At 45.1% G+C, this 14,510-nt stretch overlaps 1 protein-coding gene across 6 annotated transcripts in view; it reads right to left on the bottom strand.

Moving 5' to 3' along the window:
• Nucleotides 1–14,510, bottom strand: part of CACNA2D3 (calcium voltage-gated channel auxiliary subunit alpha2delta 3) — a 2,000,770-nt gene that overhangs the window by 126,945 nt on the left and 1,859,315 nt on the right. The gene's annotated exons all lie outside the window — the stretch shown is intronic.

Genomic DNA, 14,510 nt, shown 5'->3' with positions numbered 1-14,510 from the left:
ATCTTTACATGCATAAGGTAAGCACCGGAATAGTAATTGAAGATCAATTGTACTCCAAATCAGTATCTTTCCCGCAGACGGAGTACAATAGTCTTTAATTACACTGAGCTTTGAGACTCAATGAGGAGGGCCAACACCTGTGTTTTCGAATGGATTAGGGTTTGTATCCAGGAGAATGAGGGCTGAGATGTCATTGTCTCAACTGAAAGTGGACATCATGAATATAGAACAAAACCCAGACAGGATTCTGTTTTGTATTCGTCAAACAATAGCTCTCCAGAAGACAGGAATGTGTTGGTCATCACCCATTGTGTTGCATAACCAAGGCCACTGATACAAGACAGCCCACCTGTATGACTCAACCTATGACCTTTGTTATAATGCGAAGCCGAATTCCTGCGTCCAATGGACAATGAGATTGTAGGGACCATTGGATTGCATTGTGTGAGTAGCATAAAAGACGGGCCTGTGGCATCCAGCTGGGACTTCTCATCAAACGGTTCTCATTGCTGATAATCGGGAAGCTGGCTGTCCAGAAGCGCTTGCGATCGTTACCCTTGTGCGTAAGTTTCTCTCCGTAATCATTGTCTTTCTGTGAGCCATTTCTCTCATCTCTCTCCCTATCTCTCTCTCTCTCTCTCTCTCCGTCTCTCTCCGTCTCTCTCTCTCTCTCTCCGTCTCTCTCTCTCTCTCTCCCTTCTCTTTTCTCCCATATCTCCCCTTGACTAGTATTGTATTGTATTGTATTAGATTGGTATTGTATTGTATTTCTAGTGTAGCTATTTTGGTTAGGAAGTCTCTGTTATATTGTAGTGTATCATTTGTACTGTGATTCCTTTTTGCAAGTATATTAGTTATAATACATATAATAGGCTTTGGACCCTAAACAAGTATCTGTGTATTTCTTATAGTGTTAAGTGTTCACTTGAGCGTCGGTGACTCTCAAGCAGCTTTGTAGTTAATCAGGTTACACCAGGTTGCACTTACACCCTGTCTCAACACTAAGGTATACTGTGTATTTCATTGTTAAAAATATAGATATAAAGGTATAGCGTTGTGAGCGTCTGCGCCGCTGGTGATCTCCTCGTGGTCTCGAGCGTCTGCTACGCCATAGCGAATCATTACGTTAGTCAACAGCCAATAGCGTGCCTGCCTGTGATCTCTGGGCCGTGAGCGAACGTGACGCTTGAGCGTCTCGCCTACGGCTGAGCGATCGTTACGCAACTAGCGTACCCTTACGGTACTTCTTAAGTAAACAGCGTACAGTGTTCTTAGACCTCATAAAGGGTTGTTTATACGATAAAGGAATCCAGCTTTATCAATTGGGGGCCGTCCAGTCCTTCACATATCTGCACTAGGTAGATCAGCAGACATTATCCCTCAGCAAAGGGCGGGAGGTTGTCTCGCAGTGCTGATGGGATAAGCGTCTGCTTCGCTTAGATAAAGAGTGCTGAAGGAACCCGGGAACCGGAGGTAAGAACAAAACGCTTGTGTTTTTTTAAAACTGTTTATTTTTCTTCTGTCTTGCGTATATACGCACGCATACATATATATATCTGCATTTCTTTTCCATCTGTGTATTTCATTTTTCGTATATCACTATCCTGTTTGCCAGTTTTATAGTTGAAAGAAAAGTGCTAAAAGAGACTTGCTGTTATTTCATAGTTTAAGAATAGAGGTAATAGTTAAAAGTGTAGACAAACACACAGGTTTGCCTGGGAGATAAGGCAAAGCAAGTGGGGTACGCGGTAGATGATCAGGGATCGTTTACATTGATAAAAGTATATTGTGTTACGGTGGATCTTTGTTTTGCGTACACGTGTCTCTAACAAAGACTAGCGTACGCAATCCAAAGGCCGACGCACGCAGCGTTCATTACGCAACGTAGCGTCCGGTTACGCCCACGTAGCTCAAGTCACGATAAGCGATAATTAGCGCAAAGCGGTAAGTAACGCACAGCGGTAAATAACGCAAATCTATTTTTGGAAAATTTGAAATTTAGTTTAACAGATCCTGCTCCTAATTGGTAACACAGCTGGGCTAAAGGAAAAAAATTTCTGCGCAGAAATAGAAGTGGAAGCAAAAGTGTACATGTGTTGAGTGAGTGTGTTTTTGTATACATAAGTTTATATAACTTAGAGGTTGAACCAAAAAGAAATCGGGTACTCGTAAAGGACATACGTGTAAGTGACATATACGGTGGCTAGGGAGGCATCCCTGGTTAAATAATATTTGAGCATTAGAGTATAGCGGATCACAAGGTAACAAGACCAGGAGGTCACAAGGTAACAAGGCCAGGAGGTCACAAGGTAACAAGACCAGGAGGTCATAAGGTACAAGAAGGTCCGCTATAAAGGTACAAGAAGCACAACCCCGGGGGTTGGTGCTAAAACCCATATAGGCCATTGGAAGCTCTGGCTGAAGGAATTCGCAGCCGCAATTTTCGATTCCATTGATCTCTCAGTACATAACAAGTAGTGCTTATGTACTGAACGATTGTACCGCACGTAATTGTGTGCAGTAGTTAGTAATCTGACCTAATACCATTAGAGTAAAGTGGTCACAAACGCTATTTGTACTTTCTGACGTGATTTGTGTAATTTTTTATTTTTGGAAGGGAAGTTCGCTGGTCACTCAGGAACTATCTAACAACCCCACCTTTACTGGAAAGAGTAAGTGTCCTTCGGGTAACCCTCGTATGTTCCAGTAAACAGAAGGTTTTTGGTAGGGCCCTGTATCGAGTACGCCAGCACCATATCGGTGTGATCAGGTCGTATTGGTCGAGGTGGGCGAGTGAGTGGGGTACTCGGTAAACCGCCACCGCCGGCCTATTTTGAATAATTTGGTTTGCTGTAAGGGTTCGCTGAAGACCGTGATATAAAGATCAAAGGAGTAGTAAGCAACACCTGCAGATTATGGGGGCCAGTTGTTCAGGTAGGGGGCGATCAACCTCGGTTCGGGTTGATTCAGAAGACCGTCCAGTAGGATCGGCCAGGTACATAATGTGTGAGAAACATGGAAGTCACACAGAAGTTTTATGTGATGAATGGGAAAGAATGACTGTACATGATGGGGAGAAGTTCCCAAATATAGACAGCTTTAGCCCAAAAGTGTTACAAAATTTAAGGAGGAGGATATGTCTCATTGAACCAACAAAGAGACGAAGTAAACATTATGATTATTTGCAGTTATGGCAACAGGAAGGTGAATTACAAAGAGAGTCAATTGACTTTTCTGACTCTTATCTTGAGAAGAGAGACATGGCATCAGGGAGGATTGTGGTTGCGGAGAAAAGCACAAGGTTGAACAATAAAAACGCTCTTAGCAACTGTAGTATAGATCATAAGAATAAGTGTAATAAATGTAACAATGATTATTGTAATGTTGTTGAATGTACAACTATTAACCTATGCAAGTTGCACCCCATGTCAAACTTTCCCCAGGAATACAAACAAGAAAGTGAGCCCAGAACAATGTCGACACCTCTTCCAGAAGCCATCCTACAAGACATCCAGGTGGACGCGACCAAATTGGTAAAGGCAATAATCAAACCCCCTAACGGAGGGTCAGGTGAGGTCGTGTCCACAGGTACGTACAATGTTTTGTATCGCGCACAAACAAATGTACCCCATATTATAAGACCAAAACAAGGTGATGTAATTGAGTTTAGTCCTGTCAGGGTGATCACAGTCCCCAATGGGAAGACTGGCGATCAGGGAACCATTCCCGTCAAGGACAGTGCAATGCGCCATCCCTGGTCCCGGACAGAATTGAGATCAATCATATCTGATTACCCAGATCCTAGGAAAGATCTAACTGTATGATCAAAGATTCACAGAAGGTATATCAACTCCCTAGACAACGACATAATCATGGTATCCAAGGAATCAGGTAGGTACAGGGAAAGCGGTTGATGGTGATGAGCATCCAAGCGTTTGAGGAGGCATCAAATCAGCCAAGACCCCAGTTCACTGACACTTGGAGAAAGCCAAGGATCTGTTACCATTGTAGAAGAGAAGGGCATTATGCCAACAACTGTAATAACCCACATAAAGTTAGACCCCCTAGACCAAGAAATGAGCAAAATTACAACACACACCATTATAATCAGAGATCAGATAGGAGGAAATTTTGAGCCACACCCATGATAGGTAGTCAAGAAAGATGAGCATACGACGGATGGTAAGCCTGAGGTAACGGTTAACAAAGTGGGAGGTCATTCACTGAAGACACAGGAATGACCAGGTGAAAAGTTGTAAATGTATTTGTGAAAAATGTTTTTTTTTCTCTCTCTCTCTATCCCCATCTCTGACGAGTAGTGGTAAGAATTCACACATTGCATATCCACTTGGTCCTTGCAGAAGTCTACCAAACCCCAGCATGACCTCCGCCACAATGTATTTCTGGCCAGATACAGACAGTGGAGTAATGCAGGTGCTGGTGGGGAGGGACTGCTCAAGGAGACCATTAGACACATAGATATGACAGCCTAATAAGTCTGACAATGTTTTTCTAATGCTAACAATGTTTTCTTAATGTTGACAATGTTTAAAAATGTTTTGTTTCTCTTTTCTTATTGATGGTTATTGTCGAGTTATGTAATGTATATATGCACATGAATTGTTCTCTATCTCTTTTGTTTTTTTTGTGTTTTCTCTCTCTTCTCACTCATGTTTCCATGGTTTAAAGATGCTATGTCACCCCTCAGTTGGACCAATGGTAATGCCAGATTTTTGCTCCTTACAGAAAGATCGTCGGTTAGGGAGGGAATATTGCATCACCAGAATGTTCGTTTGGAAGACTGAGAGACAGCACCTTTGAGAGGACAGCAGAACAAGAAGAACAACAAGACGAGAGAACTTATTATCGTAACAAGTTCTCTCCCCCTCAAACTGTTTTCTTATACCCCCTTTACAAATTTCTTCTTTTCTCCTCCTGTAAGATGGACTTGCCCCAAGAGACTGTGATATGGATTTTCCCGTTAACCATGATGTTGACCAGAGCAGTCTGTTTCGGTGAGAGTACCAGTGAGGTCGAGAAAGGATCCAGAAAGGTCCTGATGACTGAGACGGAGGTGTAAATTTCCAATAGCAACCCAATCACCAAGCAAAGGCGAGTACCGGGCACGATCTAACAACCATGTTATTTGTAAACAATTGTGAAGGATTGTTAGTTCAAAAAGAAAATTGTATCTGTAGGCTCTGTGACAATCTGGTAGAGGATGGATGCATAAAGAAATGCCAACCCAGTTTTAATATCCATATGGACCGGCATCCATTGAGTGACTATCACTCCTTAGTGGGTAGTGTGTTAAATAAAACAGATTGTTGGGTATGCTCTCAAGTACCTCAGGGTCATAGTAAATCAGGGCTAGTACCATTTCCTTTAACGGTAGGGGAGGTACTTGAGCTAAATGGTGGGAGACCGGTGGACAGGAGGTTTAATATCTCCAGCCCTCCTAGTTTGAAGCTCCACCAATACCATGTGGATAGGTCCCTCTTATGTTTCAACATCTCCAATCCCCGAAAGCCGGGAAATTGGGAAGTGTCATGGAGCAACTTAACCATGACCTTCTCGCATAGAGCAGATAGAATGCCTACAGATACAGAGCTTGTACGCCACATAGCCAGTAGAGGAAAATCTTTCCGGTATAGGTACACCTTAGGGAATAGGATTACTAGAGTTGGAGAAGTATCACCAGGATACTGTGCACATATCGTACAGCCTGATACGTGCATTAAGCAGATGGAAGAATTAGGGTCAGGAGATTTCACCTGGAAAGTATGTAACATGGTCATGTCCTTCTCCGTCCCTTATGTTCTCCCCGATGATGCATATTTCATATGCGGGAGAAAGGCGTACAAGTGGCTTGCCCCAAACTCTGAAGGATTGTGTTATATTGGAAAAGTATTGCCTGAAGTGATGACTGTAACACATGACAAAATGAAAGACATACACCGTGGTGCCCAAGCTCCTTATACTCACACTCATTACGAGCACCGAGTTAAAAGACAACTGTCAGAAAGGTTAGAGCATCCGGCCTCTGATCTTATCCATGAATCCACCGGGATTCAGGTTCTGGTAGCGTTAGATTTCACTCGCACCGCTCGAGGAGTGATGAATTATAGATACATTTCCGCACTCGCCAATTTGTTAGATAATATCACTGAAATGTATGAGGACACGTTCAGATACACTGGAAGAGAACTTCAAGCTTATAAAACAGAACTAGTTCAGCATAGGATGGTTCTTAATTATCTTACAGCAGTAACAGGCGGATATTGTGTTACATTGGCAACACAGTACGGCATAAAGTGTTGCACGTATATCACAAATAGCACCGAGGATCCGGTAGAGGTCATAGACCAAAAGATGGACGATATTCTCCAATTAAAGTGGGAATTTCGTCGAAAACACAATCTCACCCTTGCTGCTGTAGGTAATGAGCTGACTGGTTGGGTATCATGGTTGAACCCGCGAAATTGGTTCTCCGGTTTGGGAGACTGGGCTCAAGGAGTCATAATGGATGTTGGAAAGTTTCTACTATGTATCTTAGGTGTTGTTATATTTATTGGATTGATATTTAGATGCGGGCAGGCTTTAATGAGGTGCCAACAAAGTACAAGAGTGATGAGCTTGAGGAGCGAGGAAACTGTAATTAACCTGGATTTGATTTATGACCCAATGATAGAAACCAGGATGTGATGAAAATGCGATTATACGGTCCGCTTCTTTCACCTGTTTTTCTGCCTTTCTCCAAGATACAAAGACCCCCTTGGACGAGGAAGCTGACGAGACGATATGTATACAGACAACGGATGGACCAAAGACGGAGTTTTGACCACTTGAGAAATGGACATTTGATGAACTTTGCCATGGATCCCCAGTTTCCCTAGTATTTTTAAACTCACGCTAGCCCAACATTTTTTGTAAATCTAATGGCACTGACAAAGCTTATTGCTCATGCCTAACGAGCAAAACAGCGCAAAGAAGACGACTTTCAACTGATACCGAACAAAACTTCAACGACAGATGTACATTTACCTGACATAGAATATCATTGCATTTTCCATAAGTGTTCTTTATCTTCATCTCTACAACCCTCAGGTAATGACACACATAGTCGATAGGGAATACAGGCACAGATATCAGCAACCACATACTTCCCCCATTCATGTATCATCAACTAAAATGTGCATCCCCATTTTGTTACAACTGAAAGCCGAAATGAGCTCGGTAGAGTTTGACAGCCCATCCACAGACCCTTGATACGGGATAAGAAGGAATTCAAATGTATACTTCGCAATACCTCGAAGCTTGATTTACAACACGTACGGCACGATGATACATGACCCCCCAAACATGGACTCATACACACACGCTTCTGCTATCTCACTAGGTCATACCCTCTTCACACCTACTCCTCTCTCCTCCCCTACCCAACCATGGAAATGAATTAACCCCTGACCTATATTTTTCTCCTTTTGAAATGTTTTAGAAGGTGGCAGTTATTATTGACTGCCAAAGGGTAGACTGTCAAAGTCAGAAAAATATCTCTATGCACACTGCCATATTTGCACCTCATTCATGTCCACGCTGCGCATGCGTACGCTCTCCCGTACGTGCACATACTCACAGCCGCGGGCACCCGCAGGCGCACGGTATGCGTATTTACGGTAGAGTTTATGTAATCATAGCGTGCGACTCAATCGTTACATATTTTCATTAATAATGTATTTTATAGATCATGGTCCCTTTGATAGATTCTGAAAGTTTGGTTAATATAGAATGTCCCTGAACGGAGGAATCCCTCTTTGTATTGTGCGAAGGGTCTAACAGGAGTCATACAGTGGTGTTTGGTACCCATCGGAAGAGTATTTAAATAGCAATATTCCGGTGTTGGTTTGGAGCGGATTAATCGCTCGTGCGAATAGTTATGGACATAAGAAGTTATGTCCATTTATTATTATTTGTTCTTACTTAGTCATGCACCTGAACAGTTGGAGACAGGTATCAGTGGGTCTCAAATGGCTCTTTGACCTCAGAGATCCCCCAAACAATAGTTTGCATGTTGGGAGGGCCTCATATCTTTACATGCATAAGGTAAGCACCGGAATAGTAATTGAAGATCAATTGTACTCCAAATCAGTATCTTTCCCGCAGACGGAGTACAATAGTCTTTAATTACACTGAGCTTTGAGACTCAATGAGGAGGGCCAACACCTGTGTTTTCGAATGGATTAGGGTTTGTATCCAGGAGAATGAGGGCTGAGATGTCATTGTCTCAACTGAAAGTGGACATCATGAATATAGAACAAAACCCAGACAGGATTCTGTTTTGTATTCGTCAAACAATAGCTCTCCAGAAGACAGGAATGTGTTGGTCATCACCCATTGTGTTGCATAACCAAGGCCACTGATACAAGACAGCCCACCTGTATGACTCAACCTATGACCTTTGTTATAATGCGAAGCCGAATTCCTGCGTCCAATGGACAATGAGATTGTAGGGACCATTGGATTGCATTGTGTGAGTAGCATAAAAGACGGGCCTGTGGCATCCAGCTGGGACTTCTCATCAAACGGTTCTCATTGCTGATAATCGGGAAGCTGGCTGTCCAGAAGCGCTTGCGATCGTTACCCTTGTGCGTAAGTTTCTCTCCGTAATCATTGTCTTTCTGTGAGCCATTTCTCTCATCTCTCTCCCTATCTCTCTCTCTCTCTCTCTCTCCGTCTCTCTCCGTCTCTCTCTCTCTCTCTCCGTCTCTCTCTCTCTCTCTCCCTTCTCTTTTCTCCCATATCTCCCCTTGACTAGTATTGTATTGTATTGTATTAGATTGGTATTGTATTGTATTTCTAGTGTAGCTATTTTGGTTAGGAAGTCTCTGTTATATTGTAGTGTATCATTTGTACTGTGATTCCTTTTTGCAAGTATATTAGTTATAATACATATAATAGGCTTTGGACCCTAAACAAGTATCTGTGTATTTCTTATAGTGTTAAGTGTTCACTTGAGCGTCGGTGACTCTCAAGCAGCTTTGTAGTTAATCAGGTTACACCAGGTTGCACTTACACCCTGTCTCAACACTAAGGTATACTGTGTATTTCATTGTTAAAAATATAGATATAAAGGTATAGCGTTGTGAGCGTCTGCGCCGCTGGTGATCTCCTCGTGGTCTCGAGCGTCTGCTACGCCATAGCGAATCATTACGTTAGTCAACAGCCAATAGCGTGCCTGCCTGTGATCTCTGGGCCGTGAGCGAACGTGACGCTTGAGCGTCTCGCCTACGGCTGAGCGATCGTTACGCAACTAGCGTACCCTTACGGTACTTCTTAAGTAAACAGCGTACAGTGTTCTTAGACCTCATAAAGGGTTGTTTATACGATAAAGGAATCCAGCTTTATCACCCTCCTCCAGACCTCAGTTAGAATCTGTGCCCGGAAGGAGCTGGGTGCATTTTAGTGAGCTCTCCTGAGCTTGCTAATAAGAAAGTATTTTAGTTAGGTTTTTTTATTTTCAGGGAGCTTCTGCTGGCAACAGACTCTCTGCTACGTGGGACTGAGGGGAGAGAAGCAAACCTACTAACTGCGGCTAGGTTGCGCTTCTTAGGCTACTGGACACCATTAGCTCCAGAGGGATCGAACACAGGAACCTAACCTTGTCGTCCATTCCCGGAGCCACGCCGCCGTCCCCCTCGCAGAGCCAGAAGACAGAAGCCGGCGGGTTGAAGCAAGACGACGTCAAAATCGGCGGCAGAAGACTCCTGTCTTCATATGAGGTAGCGCACAGCACTGCAGCTGTGCGCCATTGCGCCCACACTAACCCACACACTCCGGTCACTGTAGGGCGCAGGGGGGGGGGGGGGCGCCCTGGGCAGCAATTAAGTACCTCCTGGCAAAAGCAGCAAATATACAGTTGGACACTGTTATATGCATGAGCCCCCCCATTAATTTTACACAAAATCGCGGGACAGAAGCCCGCCGCTGAGGGGGCGGGGCCTTCTTCCTCAGCACTCACTAGCGCCATTTTCTCTCCACAGCTCCGCTGAGAGGAAGCTCCCCAGGCTTTCCCCTGCAGATGCACGATAGAGAGGGTGAAAAAGAGAGGGGGGGGCACATACATTTGGCGTAAAAACAATATATACAGCAGCTACTGGGTTAACACTAAGTTACTGTGTGATTCCTGGGTCATATAGCGCTGGGGTGTGTGCTGGCATACTCTCTCTCTGTTTCTCCAAAGGGCCTTGTGGGGGAACTGTCTTCATATAGAGCATCCCCTGTGTGTGTGGTGTGTCGGTACGTGTGTGTCGACATGCCTGAGGTAAAAGGCTCCCCTAAGGAGGAGATAGAGCAAATATGTGTGTGAGAGGGTGTCTCCGTCGACAACTCCGACACCTGTTTGGATATGTGTAAGTGCTAAGGTGAATTTATTGCACAAATGATTAGAGAACAGGCAGGAAATCTACCCATGTCTGTCCCTATGGCACAGAGACCTTCAGAGTCTCACAATGCTCACTATCCAAAATAATAAACACTGATATCGACACGGAGTTTGACTCCAGTGTCGACTACGATAATGCAAAGTTACAGCCAAAATGGCAGAAAAGTATTCAATATATGATTATTGTAATAAAAGATGATTTGCATATCACTGATGACTCATTTGTCCCTAACACAAGGGTACACATGTTAAGGGGAAGAAAGCTGAGGTAAATTTCCCTCCTCTCATGAGGAAAAAGAGCGGGAATCTCCAGACAAGAGACTGCAGCTTCCCACAAAGAATTCTCAGGCAGTATCCTTTCCCCACTAGGGCCAGGATGTGATGGGAATCTTCCCCTAGGGTGTCACGTTTGCCCAGAAGGTAGCCCTAGCTATTCTCAGGGATCCTACAGATAGCGTGCACATTCTGGTACACTACTCAGACCGGCGATTGTGTCGGCATGGGTTTATAGCGCTGTGGCAGCGTGGACAGGTACCTTATCAGCAGAGATTGAGACCCTAGTATGCATATAGATATATATATATGTATATATAGATATTTATATATATATATATATATATATATTAAAGATACTGTCTTAAGAGATATGTATATATAAAACATGCCCAAAGAGACATGAGTATACTGGGTTCTAGAGTCAAAGCTATGTCGATTTCTGCTTGACGTGTCCTGTAGAATATGCAATGGACAGATGATGCCGACTTAAGAGGCATATGGAAGGCTAAGGACTGTGTGGAGAAGGGTTCTCGGACCTGGTCTCCACAGCTATAGCTGGTAATTCTGATATTTTGCCTTATATTCCTGCACAGCCTAGGAAAGCACGAACATGTCGCTGGGGCTCCACAGGCGGAGCTAGGCCCGGTGGGGGCACGCCTTCGTAAGTTCAGCCACAAGTGGGTTCACTCCCTGTTGGATCCCTGGGCAATAGATATTGTGTCTCAGGGATACAAGCTGGACTTTGAGAAGATGCCCCCTCACCGACGGCCCTGCCGGCTTACCCCCACGAGAGGGAAACAGTGTTAACTGCAATTCACAAATTGTATCTTCAACAGGTAGTGGTCAAGGTTCCCCTCCTTCAACAAGGAGGGGGTTATTATTCGACCATGTTGTAGTCCCAAAACCAGACGGTTCGGTCAGACCCATATTGAATTTAAAATCCCTGAACATATACCTGAAAAGGTTCAAGTTCAAGATGGAATCGCTAAGAGCGGTCATTGCATGCCTGAAAGGGGGAGATTTTATGGTGACTCGGGACATAAAGGATGCATACCTTCATGTCCCCATTTATCTACCTCATCAGGCGTACCTCAGAATTGCGGTACGGGATTGTCATTACCAATTTCAGACGTGCCGTTTGGTCTCTCCACGGCCTGGAGAATATTCACCAAGGTAATGGCGGAAATGATGGTGCTCCGGCGGAAGCAAGGTGTCACTATTATCACTTACTTGGACGATCTCCTCATAAAAGCGAGATCAAGAGAGCAGTTGCTGAACAGCGTATAACTTTCTCTGGAAGTGTAACGGCAACACGGCTGGATTCTATATATTCCAAAGTCGCAGTTGGTTCTTACAGCTCATCTGCCTCTCCTAGGCATGATCCTAGACACAGACCAGAAAAAGGTTTATCTCCCGATAGAGAGAGCTCAGGAGCTCGTGACACTGGTCAGGAATCTATTAAAACCAAAACAGGTGTCAGTGCATCACTGCACTCGAGTCCTGGGAAGGAGGGTGGCATCATATGAGGCCATTCCCTTCGGCAGGTTCCATACGAGGACCTTCCAATGGGACTTACTGGACAAGTGGTCCGGATCACATCTTCAGATGCATCGGTTAATCACCCTATCCCCCAGAGCCAGGGTGTCTCTCCTGTGGTGGCTGCAGAGTGCTCACCTTCTCGAAGGTCGCAGATTCGGCATTCAGGACTGGGTCCTGGTGACCACGGATGCAAGCCTCTGAGGGTAGGGGGCAGTCACACAGGGAAGAAATTTCCAAGGGCTGTGGTCATGGCAGGAGACTTGCCTTCACATCAATATCCTGGAACTAAGGGCCATATACAACGCCCTAAGTCAAGCGGAGACCCTGCTTCGCGACCAACCGGTTCTGATTCAGTCAGACAATTTCACCGCAGTGGCTCATGTAAACCGCCAAGGCGGCACAAGGAGCAGGGTGGCGATCGTAGAAGCCACCAGAATTCTTCGCTGGGCGGAGAATCACGTAAGCGCACTTTCAGCAGTGTTCATTCCGGAAGTGGACAACTGGGAAGCAGACTTCCTCAGCAGGCACGACCTCCACCCGGGAGAGTGGGGACTTCATCAAGAAGTCTTCACGCAGATTGTAGGTTGGTGGGAACTGCCACAGGTGGACATGATGGCATCCCGCCTCAACAAAAAGCTACAGAGGTATTGCGCCAGGTCAAGAGACCCTCAGGCGATAGCTGTAGACGCACTGGTGACACCGTGGATGTTCCAGTCGGTTTATGTGTTTCCTCCTCTTCCTCTCATAGAGAATCATAAGGAAAAGAGGAGTGAGAACAATACTCATTGTTCCGGATTGGCCAAGAAGGACTTGGTATCCAGATCTGCAAGAAATGCTCACAGAGGACCCATAGCCTCTGCCTTTCAGACAGGACTTGTTGAGCAGGGGTCCTGTCTGTTCCAAGACTTACCGCGGCTGCGTTTGTTGGCATGGCGGTTGAACGCCGGATCCGGGCAGAAAAAGGCATTCCGGATGTGGTTATTCCTACACTGATAAAGACTAGGAAGGAGGTGACGGTTAAACATTATCACCGTATATGGCGGGAAAGAATGTGGCTTGGTGTGAGGCCAGGAATGCCCCTACGGAGGAATTCCAGCTGGGCCATTTCCTTCACTTCCTACAGTCGGGAATGACATTGGGCCTGAAATTGGGTTCCATTAGGGTCCAGGTTTCGGCCCTATTCATTTTCTTTCAAAAAGAACTGACTTCTCTTCCTGAAGTCCAGACGTTGTATAGGGAGTGCTGCATATTCAGCCCCCTTTTGTGCCACCAGTGGCACTTTGGGATCTTAACGTGGTGTTGAGTTTCCTGAAATCTCACTGGTTTGAGCCACTTCAGACCGTGGAGTTAAAATATCTCACGAAGCTAAGGCTATTGGCCTTAGCTTCGGCTAGGCCTGTGTCAGAATTGGCGGCTTTGTCATGTAAAAGCCCCTATCTGGTTTTACCATATGGACAGGGCAGAATTACGGACTCGTCCGCAATTTTTGCCGAAGGTGGTGTCATCTTTTCATTTGAACCAACCTATTGTGGTGCCTGCGGCTACTCGTGACTTGGAGGATTCCAAGTTGCTTGATGTAGTCAGGGCTTTGAAGATCTATGTAGCCAGGACGGCTGGAGTCAGGAAAACTGACTCGCTGTTTATCCTGTATGCATCCAACAAGCTGGGTGCTCCTGCTTCAAAGCAAACCATTGCTCGCTGGATCTGTAACACGATTCAGCAGGCTCATTCTGCGGCTGGATTGCCGCATCCAAAATCAGTGAAAGCCCATTCCACAAGGAAAGTGGGCTCTTCTTGTGCGGCTGCCCGAGGGGTCTCGGCATTACAGCCTTGCCGAGCAGCTACTTGGTCGGGTTCAAACACATTTGCTAAGTTCTACAAGTTTGATACCCTGGCTGAGGAGGACCTTGTGTTAGCCCATTCGGTGCTGCAGAGTCATCCGCACTCTCCCGCCCGTTTGGGAGCTTTGGTATAATCCCCATGGTCTTTACGGAGTCCCCAGCATCCAGTAGGACGTTAGAGAAAATAAGATTTTACTCACCGGTAAATCTATTTCTCGTAGTCCGTAGTGGATGCTGGGGCGCCCGTCCCAAGTGCGGACTTTCTGCAATACGTGTATATAGTTATTGCTTAATAAAGGGTTATGTTATGTTGGCATCCGTTGTTTGATGCTCTGTTGTTGTTCATACTGTTGACTGGGTAAGTTTATCACAAGTTATACGGTGTGATTGGTGTGGCTGGTATGAGTCTAACC

The sequence above is a fragment of the Pseudophryne corroboree genome, chromosome 9, assembly GCF_028390025.1.
Source record: "Pseudophryne corroboree isolate aPseCor3 chromosome 9, aPseCor3.hap2, whole genome shotgun sequence".
NCBI lineage: Eukaryota > Metazoa > Chordata > Amphibia > Anura > Myobatrachidae > Pseudophryne > Pseudophryne corroboree.
Note: the sequence above shows the minus strand (reverse complement) of the source record. Positions and strands in the feature narration are given on the sequence as shown.